We start from the raw sequence: 12992 nt of genomic DNA on the forward strand, positions 1-12992 counted from the left end.
AAGCTGTGGTCTGATCCATCTTCTTTTCCTCCTAGAAAACTTCTTTTCCACAGAGGTGATTTTTCTTCATGAAGGTTTTCTCCTGCCTATTGATTGGACTAAGTAGTTTGATGGGTATTTTACCTTCCCCTGGGCAGTACTAAGGTGTCTGTCTCTCTACTGCTGTCACTTACTCATCTTCCTGAAAAGTTGATTGCCTTCCTTTATTATTGGGGCTGAGCCTGCTTAGAATATTTCATGTTCTCACTCATTCACAGCCAAATACATCTCAGGAGGGAAGCTTCCCAGTGCAGTGATATATGGGACAGGCTGGAGGAGAGCATGCACATTAACACCAAATTAAAGCTCTGTCTATGAGACATTTCATGCTTCGTGTTGCATATTAAATATGGGAGAAACTTGACCCAAAAGCATAGTTCGAGTGACAAATTGAATCAACAAAGGAGAGGGAGGAAAATGTGTTTTCAGATAGTTGGCACTAATAAACAGGTTTGGCATCTAGGTTTATTTTCTGAAACATGTGCTGTATCCAGAGGAGACATCAACTGGGAATGAGAATTGAGAACATTAAGCTTCCTGTATTGTTATCACCGTAGGCACTGTATTGAACCTCACTTTGTCACTTCTTTGTACAGGTTAGGTGAATTAGCCAGCAATCCCATGAATAACTTTCATTTGGGGTTTGGCTGCTCCATGTCAGGTAAGTGGAGGCAGTAGGGGGGCAAGAGTGCTTCACCCGGAGCCAGAGAGACCCATGTGCAAATCCAACCTCAAACATTTACTAACTGTATCCCTCAGGGCAAATCATCTAAACTCTGTCTGCCTCAGTTTCCTCTGTTACAAAATGGGAATAATAATAGAAACTACCTCACAAGATTACAGTGAGGATCAAATGAAATATATTTGTAAAGTACTTCACAAACCTTGAAAGGCTTTATAAATGGTCACTATTATGCAGGTGCCATCATATTCATTAGAACATTGACTTTAGAGTCATGAAAACATAGATTTAAAACCCGCCTCAGACACTCATTAGCTCTGTGACTCTGAACAAGTTCCTAAGCCAATCAAGAATTTTTGGGTGGAGAAAAGATGAGAAAATAAAGGCAGGATCTCACTGGCCTAAGCGCTCCCAAATTCCCCTCCAAATAATATTAAAATAACGTCTCAAAATTAATTCTTGAACATCAGAGACAACAAAAGGATGGAATGAAGCCATTTTCTAGCATAGAACAACTTAGAAGGTGGACAAAAATGATCTGTCTTGCTGAGTTGAGAGCTCAGTCCAGAACAAGTCATGCCAGTGCAGGTTACACCCAAGCAAATGAATAGCAGGCTTGGGGAGCAACTGAATCAGCTGTGGTGGTGGTTTTCAAAGCTCTCAGCCCACAGATGGTAAGTGGGTCAGAAAACTGGTCAGCAGGGACAGGAGATCCTTTACTGGCATTGCCCACACACAGTTCTGAGTCATGATACCAGGGCAAGGAGTCCTAGCAGGAGTTAGGACCCTGATCACAGTTATAGGATGGAAAAGAATGTTTGTGGTCACTCACAGACCAGAGCACAGGACAAAAGAGCATTGAGCATACCTCTCCTTAGATCATACCACCTTTGAAGAACTGAAACTTACAGAATCCCCAGAACTAGCTTTAAACACAGCAGCAACAAAAAACCCTGAAACATGCAGGCTCCCAGAACTAGCTCTCAATATAGCAGCAGAAAAACAAAAAACTGAAGCCTGGGACAGTGCCCCCTCCATTCCAGCGGCAGAGCCCAACCTTAGCATAAAGTTAAAAGTCAAGAAAAAAGGCTGGAAAAATGAGCAAACATTTTAAAAAAAGCCCTGAATAGAAAATTACTATGGTGACAGGGAAGATCTAAGCAGAAATTTAGAAGAAGACAATGAGATCAAAGTACCTACATGCAAAGCTTCAAAGAAAAATGTGAATTGGTCTCAAGTCCTGGAGGAGCTCAAAAAAGATTGTAGAAATCAAATAAGAGAGGCAGAGGGAAAATGGGGAAAAGAAATGAAAAAAGATACAAGAAAGAGTCAATAGCTTGGTAAAAGAAGCAAAAAAATACTGAAGAAAATAATAGTTTAAAAAACAATATGTCCAATGTTAAAAGAAGCACAAAAATCCATTGAAGAGAATTCTTTAAAAAGCAGAATTAGCTAAATGGAAAAAGAGATTAAAAATTCACTGAAAAAAAATTCCTTAAAAAGTATGATTGGTCAAATAGAAAAGGAAGTACAAACACTCACTGAAGATAATAATTACTTAAAAATTAGAATTGGGCAACTGGAAGCTAATGAATCCATGAGACATAAACAGCAATAAAATAAAATCAAAAGAATGAAAAAGTAGAAGAAAATGTGAAGTATCTCATTGGAAAAATAACTGACCTGGAAAACAAACCAAGAAGACATAATTTAAGAATTATTGGACTACCTGGAAATGATCAAATGAAAGAGCCTAGACATCATTTTTCAAGAAATTATCAAGGAAAAGTACCCTGTTGTCCAAAAACAAGAAGTCATAATGGAAATTGAAAGAATCCACAGACCACCTCCTGAAAGAGATCCCAAAATGAAAAATGCCAGGAATATCATAGCAAAATTCAAGAGTTCCCAGATCAAGGAGATAATATTGTAATCAGCTAGAAATAAATAATTCAAATATTGTGGAACCACATTCAGTATAACACAAGATTTATGAGTTTCTGTGTGAAAGGATCAGAGGGTTTGGAATGTGATATTCTGGAGGGCAAAGGAGCTTGGATTACAACCAAGAATCTCCAAGACAACACAAATGAATATAATCCTTCAGGGTAAAAAAAATAGACATTTAATAAAATGAAAACTTTCAAATATTCCTGCTGAAAAGACAAGACCTGAACATAAAATTTGACATACAAATATGACTCAAGAGAACCATAAAAAAGCAAGCAGGAAAGAGTAATTATAAGTGATTCAATATTTTAAAACTGTTTACATCATACATAGAAAGATGATATTTGTAACTCCTAAGAACTTTTCCTTTATCAAGGCAGTTAGGAGTGTACATAGACAAAGGGCAAGTCTGTGAGTTGACTATAATGAAATGATATCCAAAAAATAAAATTAAGAGGTGGAAAAAGGGACACACTGGGGTAAGGAGGAAGGGAGAGGTAGAATGGAGTAAGTTATCTCACATAAAAGTGGCAAAAAAAGCTAAGAACTGGAGGGAAAGATGGGGAAGGGGAGTTTGGTGGGCAATGCTTAAAATGTACTTTTATCAACATTGGCTCCAAGAGGAATAACATACACATTAAGTTTGAGACAGAAATATATCTTACCCTACAGGAAGTGGGAATGGCACAAGAAAATGGATATAAAGGAGGGTGGATTGGGGGAGGTGGTGTTCAGAAGTATAACACTTTTGAGGAGAGATTCTGTGAAAGGAGAGAGAGAGAGAGAGAAAGATAATCTGGGGCAGGGGGATGGACAGGATGCAGGGAAATGAACAGTAATCATAACTGTGAATGTGAATGGGATAAACTTGCCCATAAAATGGAAGAGGGTGGCACAGTGGATTAAAACAAGCATTTTATGTGTTATTAACAAGAAATAATTATTTGAAGCAGACATAAACAGGGTAAAAGTAAAGGGCTGATGGAAAATCCATTGTGCTTTAACTAAAAAGAAAAGAGCAGAGGTAGTAATCATGATCTCAGACAAAGAAAATGTAAAACTCTAAATAAAAGACATAAGGAGGGAAACTACATTTGGCTAAAATGTACCACTGACAATGAAGTAATATTAACAGTAAACATAGCATCCACATTTTTAAATGAGAAGCTAAATGTATCAAAAGAGGAAATAAATACTAAAATCTTATTAGTGAGGGATCTCAACTTGTCCCTTTCAAAACTAAATAAGTCTAATTGAAAAAAAATAAACAAGAAAGAAGTTAAGGAAAGGAATAGAGGCCATTGGAAAAAATTAAATGGAAACAGAAGCATGTCTTTTTCTCAGTGTTATATGGAACCTACACAAAAATTGATCATGTACTATGGTGTAAAAACCTCACAGCTAAATGTCCTTTTCACATCATAATGCAATTGAAATTACATTCAAAGAATGCCATGGAAACATAGATTAAAAATTAATTGGAAACTAAATAATTAAATTCTGAAGAATGAGTCAAAGAGCAAATCATAGAAACAATCACAAATCTCTTTAAGGAAAATGACAACATTAAGACAACATACCAAAATTAATCGAATACAGCCAAACCAGTATTTACAGGATGTTTTTTTTTTATCTCTAAACACTTACATCAATAAAATAGAGAAAGAGCAGATCAATAAATTGGGCATGCAACTGAAAAAAAAAAAAACCAAGAAACATAACACATTAAACATCCCTAGTTAAACAACAAATTGGAAATCCTGCAAATCAAAGGAAATATTACTTAAATGAAAAGTAAGAAAGCCAATTTAAGAAAAGAAAGAAGAAAATCACATTACCAGTGTCAAAAATGTAAAGGGTAAACTCACTACCAATAAAGATGAAATAAAAAACAATTAGGAGCTGTTTTGCCCAATTATGTGCCAATAAATTTAAAAATCTAAGTGAAATGGATGAATATTTATAAAACCATATATAGCCCAGATTAACAGTAGATGAAATAAAATGCTTAAATATCGTCATCTTAGAAAAAGAAGTTGAATGAATCATCATTTAACTTCCTAGGAAAAATATTCCAAGGCCAGGTAGATTCACAAGAAAATCCCATCATACATTTGAAGTACAATTGCTTCCAACACTACATAAACTATTTTTAAAAATAAGCAAAGGAGTCCTTGCAAATTCCTTTTACTACACAAATATGGAGCTGATACCTAAACCAGAATGGGTAACACCAGAGAAAGAAAATTAGAGACCAATTTCCTTAATGAATATTGATGCAAAATTCTTTAATAAAAATACTAGCAAAATACAGTAATATATCACAAAGATCCTACATTATGACCAGGTGAGATTTATGTCAGAAATGCAAAACTAGGTCAATATTAGGAAAAGTATCAGCATAATTGACCATATTGATAACAAAAACAACAATAAAAATCATATGATTATGTCAGATGCAGAAAAAGCTTTGTGAAATGATGCAACCATTTTGGACAGAAATTTGGAATTATGCTCAAAGAGCTATAAATCTGTGCATACCCTTTGATGCAGTAATACCACTAATAGGTCTGTATCCCAAAGAGATTAACAAAAGGAAAAGGACCCACATGTACAAAAATGTTTATAGCCATTCTTTTTGTAGCGGCAAAGAATTGGAAATTGAGGGGATGTTAATCAATTGAGGAATTGATGAACAAGTTGTGGTACATGATTGTAATGGAATACTATTGTGCTCTAAGAAATGACAAGCAGGATGCTTTTAGAGAAAACCTGGAAAGATTTACATGAACTGATACATAGGGAAGTGAGCAGAACCAAGAGAACACTGTATATAGTAACTAAAATACTGTATAATCATCAACTGTGAATGACTTAGCTATTCTCAGTTATACAGTGATCCAAGACAATTCCAAAGGGCTCATGATGAAAAATGCTATCCACCTGTACAGAAAGAACTGATGGAGTCTGATTGCAGATTGAAACATACTATTTTTCACTTTTTCTATTTTTTCTTTCTTTTTATTTTGGTCTGTTTTTTCTTGCAACATGATTAATATGTTTTGCATGATTGCGCATATAAAATCTGTATTAGATTGCTTGCTTTCTTATGGAGAGGATGGAGAGAGAAGGAGGGAGAGTATTTGAGACTTAAGTTTAAAAAGTATTAAAAAAATTGTTTTTACATGTAATTGGAAAAAAGTAATATTTTTAAATCAAGTCACTAAACTTTTTGGAGCCTCGGTTTTCTCATCTCTAACAAAGAGTAATAGTAGTAAATCCCTCACAAGATTCTTATGAGACTCAAGTGATATAATGTGTAGAAAGTATTTTGACAACCTCAGATACATTAATGTGATCAATGAATGTTCTTCAGAAATAAAGAAGCTTAGGAGGCACAAGAGACAGTATGGCTTCATGAAATTAGCACTGGACTTGGATTCACAGGGACTTGTGTTCAGGTTCTAACTCTGCTACATCATAGTCCTATGATCTTAGACAAGTCATTTATTGTCTGGGCCTCGGTTTTCTGTTTTGTTAAATGAGATACTTGAACTAAATAATCTCTTGCACATCTTTGAATTGTAAATCCATTATATTATCACCTGTATTAGTGTGCTACTATCGCTTCAAGACCTCAAAGACCTCAAAGAAAGCCATCATATAAGAAAATATTATTCTATAATTTGCTATGTTGTCACTGACCATAAAGATTACCTGCACCTTTAAACTCATCCCTGTTCATTGAGGTTGATTGGTTTCTCTTTGAATCTATATCGATTTTCCTACCACCATATGGGTATTTTGACTTTACCCAATTTTAGGTCCATTCCATTCTGACATAAAATACTGAAAAGAATCTTCCTGATTACTTATTTTCTCTAAAGCAAGGGTCATGACTGAGTAACCTAACCCAGCTTTACTTATAGAATATTCCTTTTTGGAGCTGATTTTATTTTTTAATCTGATCGGGTCCTTGTTGTGGAGAGACTCCTTGATGGCTCTGTATAGATTCAGTCTACCCCTAGATTTTAGGAAAGATTCCTTTGCCAGGTGGAAGAAATATAAAGATGTCTACATAGGTCAATGTCATGGTCATCCTTGCCTCCTAAAACCAAGATCTTGTTTTGTTCTTCAATTTTGAATAACTGGGTATTTTCTTGCCTTGTATTTTCATGCCTAATTTTGTGTTGGGTTCTCTATTTTTTTTTTCAGTCCCACCAAGGACTGAAATTCTGTTTTGTTCCTTACCCTAAGTCCATCTGGTCCCTGACCTCAAATTTCTGCACCTTAGTCTCTACTACACATTTACAAACCTGTCTGTTATGACATGGTTATCTTTTTTGGACATTTGACTGTTATATTTTGTGTGCCTACTAAAAACTACATCTCCTGTCTGAGGCCACACTTTCCTGATGTTGTCCACCAATAGCTTTGATCTACTCCTTATTGTATGTTAACTGAGAATATTCCTTGTCGTCTATCAAAACTTGCAGTTTTATCTGGTTCCTGATTCCTAATAATTATTGGCCTAATAGTTAGAAAATGTAGTTGAATGTGACCTTAGAAGCCATTTAATCTAACTTATACAAGACAAAAATATTTTAATGTAACTTTTATTTTATTCTATTCTTTAATTCAATTAACTAGCCTTTATTTTCTCTCCTCATGTCCTACTCTTGTAGGAAAGGAAAGAAGAGAAAAAGGAAGAAAATACATTTTGTGTTACATTTATTACATTTTGTAACAAATATGGATAGTCACATAAAACAAATTCTCACATTGGCCATGCCTCTGAACAATGATTGAAATCAATCACCCAAACATTTGTTGATTGTCTCCTATGTGGTGAGGAGACAGTGACACAAAAAGAGATTTCTCCCAAGCATGCTGGACATGATGTTTGCCAGCCTTAAGGTTTAGACCTACAGTGAAGGAGAATGGGCTTCCATCTGAGGTAGGCCCATTCCACCTGGAGATAGCATTATTCATTAGAAGCTTATTTCCATTAAATTTATTTTGGCCCCTTTTCAAAGTCCACCCATTTTTCTTAGTTATGCCCTTTGGGGCAGAGCAGAACAATGTCATTCTCTTCTTTCACATAAACTTTCAAATACTTGAAGACAGTTACAAAGGCTTCCCCTCCAAGCCATCTCTAGGCTAAATCCTCACAGTTTCTTTGACTGAACTTCATATGCCATAATCTTAAGCCCCATAACTGACCAGGTTACCCTCCTCTTATATTCTCCAGTTTTTCAATGTCCTTTCTAATACATAACACAGAGAAAGTACATAGTCATGTAGATGGGTCTTGACTGGGGTATAACTTCTCATAAATCAGTCTAAGATTGAATTATCTTTTGTACATGCAATATCACATTAATTTTTCATATTGAGCTTCTTTATCACTAAAATCACACATCATTTGTCAGAGAGAATTGTTGTTATTTTCTGTCTATTCAGGCTGCCCTCATTATGTATACTGAAGCTAATTTTTTGGACACAGTTTTGAGATCTTATGTTTATCCCTATTAAATTGAATCAAACTATATTCAGTCTAGTAGTCTAGCCTTTGAAGACATTTTTGAATCCTCACTCTTTTAACAATGAATGGCTGTCCCTCCCAATTTTGTATAATTTACAAATTTGGTAAGCATGTCACCAGCTCCTTCATCCAAATCATTAACAAAATATGAGACAGTATGGTACATAGTACAAATCCTTGTAATACTCTTTTAGAGACATCCTCCCAGTTGAAATTGAGCCCGTAATGACCACTCTTTTCATCCAGTTATGTAGCTAGTGCCAACTGTACCTAGTTATGTCATCATCTATCCCACATCCCTCTTTTACACAAGGAAAGAAGGAGAGATTTTGTCATATACTTTTTCCCCTAAAATCTATGTAAACTATAGCAGTTACATTCCTCCAATCTACCAGTCTGATAACACTTGTCATCAAAGGAAATCAATATGGTGTGACCCATTTTTGATGACTCCTGCTATTTATCGCTCACTAAGAATTCCTTCAGGTATGCATATCAGGATTTTGTCAGGAGTGGAAGTCAATGCTCACTGGCCAAGACTTTGTAGATAGTATTCTTTTCTTTTCTTTTTTTATAAGTTAAAACAGCAGTAGATTTCAATTCTCTACATTCTTTCGCATGTCACTGACAATGGCTTAACAATCACACCTGCCAATTGTTTCCGTAGCCAGGGATATAGTTAATATGGCCAGGTGCCTTGAATTCATCAAGGTTAGCTAGGCAGTCCCATATTATCAGATTATTTGACCATTTACATCGTATTAGTCAAATTTATACTTTCCAATTCTCAAATTATTCTCCAAAGTAACAAAGACAGAAAGAAAATGCAATTTCATTATCTTCTCCTTCTCTCTCTTCTTGATCATCATTATCTCAGACAAGCTGATCAGTGATTCTGTCTTTGATCCACTTCTTTTCCCCAACAGAGATGAAAAAAATCCAAAAAAACAATGTAGTTGTCCTGAACTTTCCTTACCAATTTCAGTCCATTCTAAACTTAAGCACTAATGTCACTATTCTTACCAATCAGTGTGAAATTATTATATTCACATACTGCTACATGTCATTATTTCTATCTTAGTAACATGTCTTTTTAAAAGTAGATTTAAAAAAGATAAACATTTTAACCATTTGTTGATGAGTTTCCTGTGTATGCAACTTGGAATTTTTAGACTACTTTCCCCTCTCCTTCCTGTCATACCTGTTTTCTTCAGAATTTGATTCTTGAGAAGTTTCCATCCCTTCCTACTGAAGATATTTAGTCCAAAGTATGTTACAGATCTCTCTCTCTTTCTCTCTCCTCTTTTCTTCTTCTTTTTCTTCTTCTTTCTCTTCTTGTAATTCTTCTTTTTCCTCTTCTTCTTTTCCTTCCTCTTCTTCCTCTTCTCCTAATTCTTCTTTTTCCCCTTGTCTCTCTTCTTCTTTTTTTAATTCTTGTTCTTCTTTTTCCTCTTCTTCCTCTTCTCCTAATTCTTCTTTTTCTTTAAAATTCAAGTCTATACCTAAACTTGGCTTGGCCTTTTGCACTCATAATTTTGCATTAGTTAGAAAAAAAAAAACATAGATTTTAGTCAGTTGTATTTCAAGAATTCTGTACATAGACATTAGATGACTCTGGATTCCTGGAGTTTATAGTAGTGAGGTACAAGCTCCAATAGAACCTATACAGATTTTAAAATGGCTTTATATAAGGCTTAAGCGCCAAATGTTTTGTCTTTTGTGTTAGTTTAGAGAGGTTTGTCAACAGAAGACTAGCTACTGAATGGGAATTCCTTTTTTTTCAACCACACCAAATAATCAAGATTTTTAAAGTCAGGAGTTCATAACTTGGAGTTCACAGATCCTCAAAAGATCTATGGATAGATTTGAGAATGTCTATGAAGTTGTATTATACATACATATACAAATATACACATAATTTATTATTATTATCACACACATATATCTTTATTTTCCCCAAACTTTGGTTTCTTTTGCAAATTTTTATATTTTAAGCATGTGAAAACATTATTTTTTTCTGAGAAACAGTCCATAGGCTTTACAACACTGCCAAAGGGCACTTTGGTGCACAAAGGAGCAAAGAACCCTTAGTCCCAGGCAGCAGGTTTTTCTGGTATGTATTAGAGAAAGGGATAGCCACATAACTGGAGTTACAACTCTTTAGACTACCAAAGTCAGTATTTTAAAGACCAAGTACTTTCAAGTCCATTAATAATCTTTAGGCTGTCATTGGAAGGATATTCAGAACCAGGTATTATTAAGTAATGAGTATGTGAGTGGATTAAACCTCAAGCTGACAATACTCTTCCATTGATTAATTGAAGATTAAACTGAATTGGCAAAATATTACTTTTTCAGTTATAATGCTGGATGAGAATTGACTCAGCAACACAGAGGTACAGTGTCATTAGAGAAGAGAATCTATACATACTTAATTAAGTTTATATGAGATCAATTTACTTGTCTTTCAAACTTTGCAGCTGTCATAAAGTTGTGACTGTGAAGCAAAAATTCCAGTTTTGGGTAGACCATAGATTCACACTCTTTATGTGCACACACACATACACATGTAGAAATACACACATACATATACATAAAAAAAATAAAGAAATTGGGTCTCAATTTGTTGGAGAGAATCTAAAATAAAATTTAAGCCACTTTTTACATTGTCAATGCTATGGGAATTATTATTCTCATTTATCATCAAATCTAAAGGATCTACAATATAAAAGTTGCTTTTGAGTAGTGGTACTCTCAAAAAAACTTTTGCTTATGAAAAAACACTGTTAAAAAAGCAATTTAGTTACTAGTTATTTCCATAGATTATGGTTATGGGGAATTTCTAACAAAGACAAGTAACTTTCATAAGGCTGCTAGGTGGCACAGGGAATAGAGTAGTGTAATTGGAGTCAGAAAAAAACTGAGATCAATTTTTTTCAACAGGAAATTTGCTGGTTGTGTATCTCTGGGCAAATCATTTAACCTCTATCAGCCTCAGTTTTCTCATCTATAAAATGACTATAAAATGACAAGGTTGGTCCCCATGGTGTTTCAGATCCCTTCCAGTTGTAAACCAATAATCCCAAAATCTGTGATCACGCGCGCACACACACACACACACACACACACACACAATCAGCTTCCAGAATTGCCGGAATGAACCTAGCACTAGAGTTACAATTGCTGTCCATTTATTGGAAGTTTTGGATTGAACCACAAATGGATTTGATTCACCTTTTTGGTTTTTACTCGCTGATTAGGTAGATGCATGGACTCCGCACTTTTTCGTGTTATTTATCATTAAGTTTCTTTGACATTTTCAATTATTTATTAATAATACTTTTTCCTTATGCCTTTGTTGTTTCTGTATTTTTCATGAAACCACACATTGCAAATGATGGAGTTCTTCTTTGAAGTCATTTTTCATTTCCCTATAACTCTAATTTTGATTTATAATATTAACAATAATTACAACCATTTTCTGAAAAGGATATTATGCACTACGGGTTATAAAACATGCTTTAGCAATTTTATGCTAAATATTGAATATAAAGTATGCTAATATATACTTTGTAATTCAAACTAATTATGTTATGAGAGACAATGTGGTTGGTAACATAAAAATCACCACATTAGGAAATAAAAAACCTCAGTTTTTCCTAGCTCTGCTTCTTTTTAGCTGCGCAATTTTGGTCAAATCATTGAAACTTTTTGGAACTTGTGACTCTCACATAGAAAATAGGAATAATAAAAAAAATATATCAGCCTAAAGCCTAGATCCTATACCCAATGATCTCTTGAGATTCTATCTACTTTGAAAATTTGGATCATATGGCATGTATGACATCCCTTTGCTGTTTCATTGAGAAGATAATGTGTTTTAATGCTACTGATATTTCTCTGTCTGCATTACAGTAGCTCATTGTTCTAGACCAGAAATGGGGAACCTATGATCTTAAGGCCTCATTTGGCCCTCTAGGTCCTCAAGTGTAATCCTTTGAATTCAAACATCACAGAACAAATCCCTTTAATGAAAAGATTTGTTCTGTAAAACTTGGACTCAGTCAAAAGGCTGCACTGAAGGGCCTAGCAGGTGATGGTGATATGTGGCTTCAAGGCAAAAGGTTTCCCGCCCAATGCATGTAGACTTCCAAACCTAATCACACCTCAAAGAGGCAAAAATCAGTCCGTAAGCAGCCAAAGAGGTGTGCTATAAGTAACAAAGTCATGAGGGTGGCTTTCATCATTGTTGCTTTTTATATCCCTGAAAGATGTGTTTTTGCGAGAATATGACTTCTCATCACAACCGCAGCAAGCATCAATGCTGATGAAGGTTATCTACTTTTCTTTTTCCAATTGCCTTTGTCCTGCTAGCTTCTTAGATAAGGACCTTGGGGCTTATTCCTGCACATCCTCTACAACTCAGCACAAGTGCCTTCTACCTTAAGCCTTTTCTGGTGTGTCTAGTTGATAATAGAATTAGAATCTTATGATTATGGGATCCTCATATCTGAGTCATATCATGAATGTTCTTATCATGGGGGAATCTACATTGGCATCTTCTCAGCCTAATGTATCATATACTCATTATGGTTAGGGATGATGATGTTAACTTCATTTCTCACTCTGTACCAGTATAGAGTACTAAAAAATATGCATTTTTCTTATTAATATACACAATTCCGTATTCAAATTATTAATGGATTAACCAATGTGTATAATTCCTCCACTGTTAAAGATTATGATCCATTTCCTGAGTTGCTGTCACCAATACTA

Source organism: Trichosurus vulpecula, chromosome 5, assembly GCF_011100635.1.
Source record: "Trichosurus vulpecula isolate mTriVul1 chromosome 5, mTriVul1.pri, whole genome shotgun sequence".
Taxonomy (NCBI): Eukaryota; Metazoa; Chordata; class Mammalia; order Diprotodontia; family Phalangeridae; genus Trichosurus; species Trichosurus vulpecula.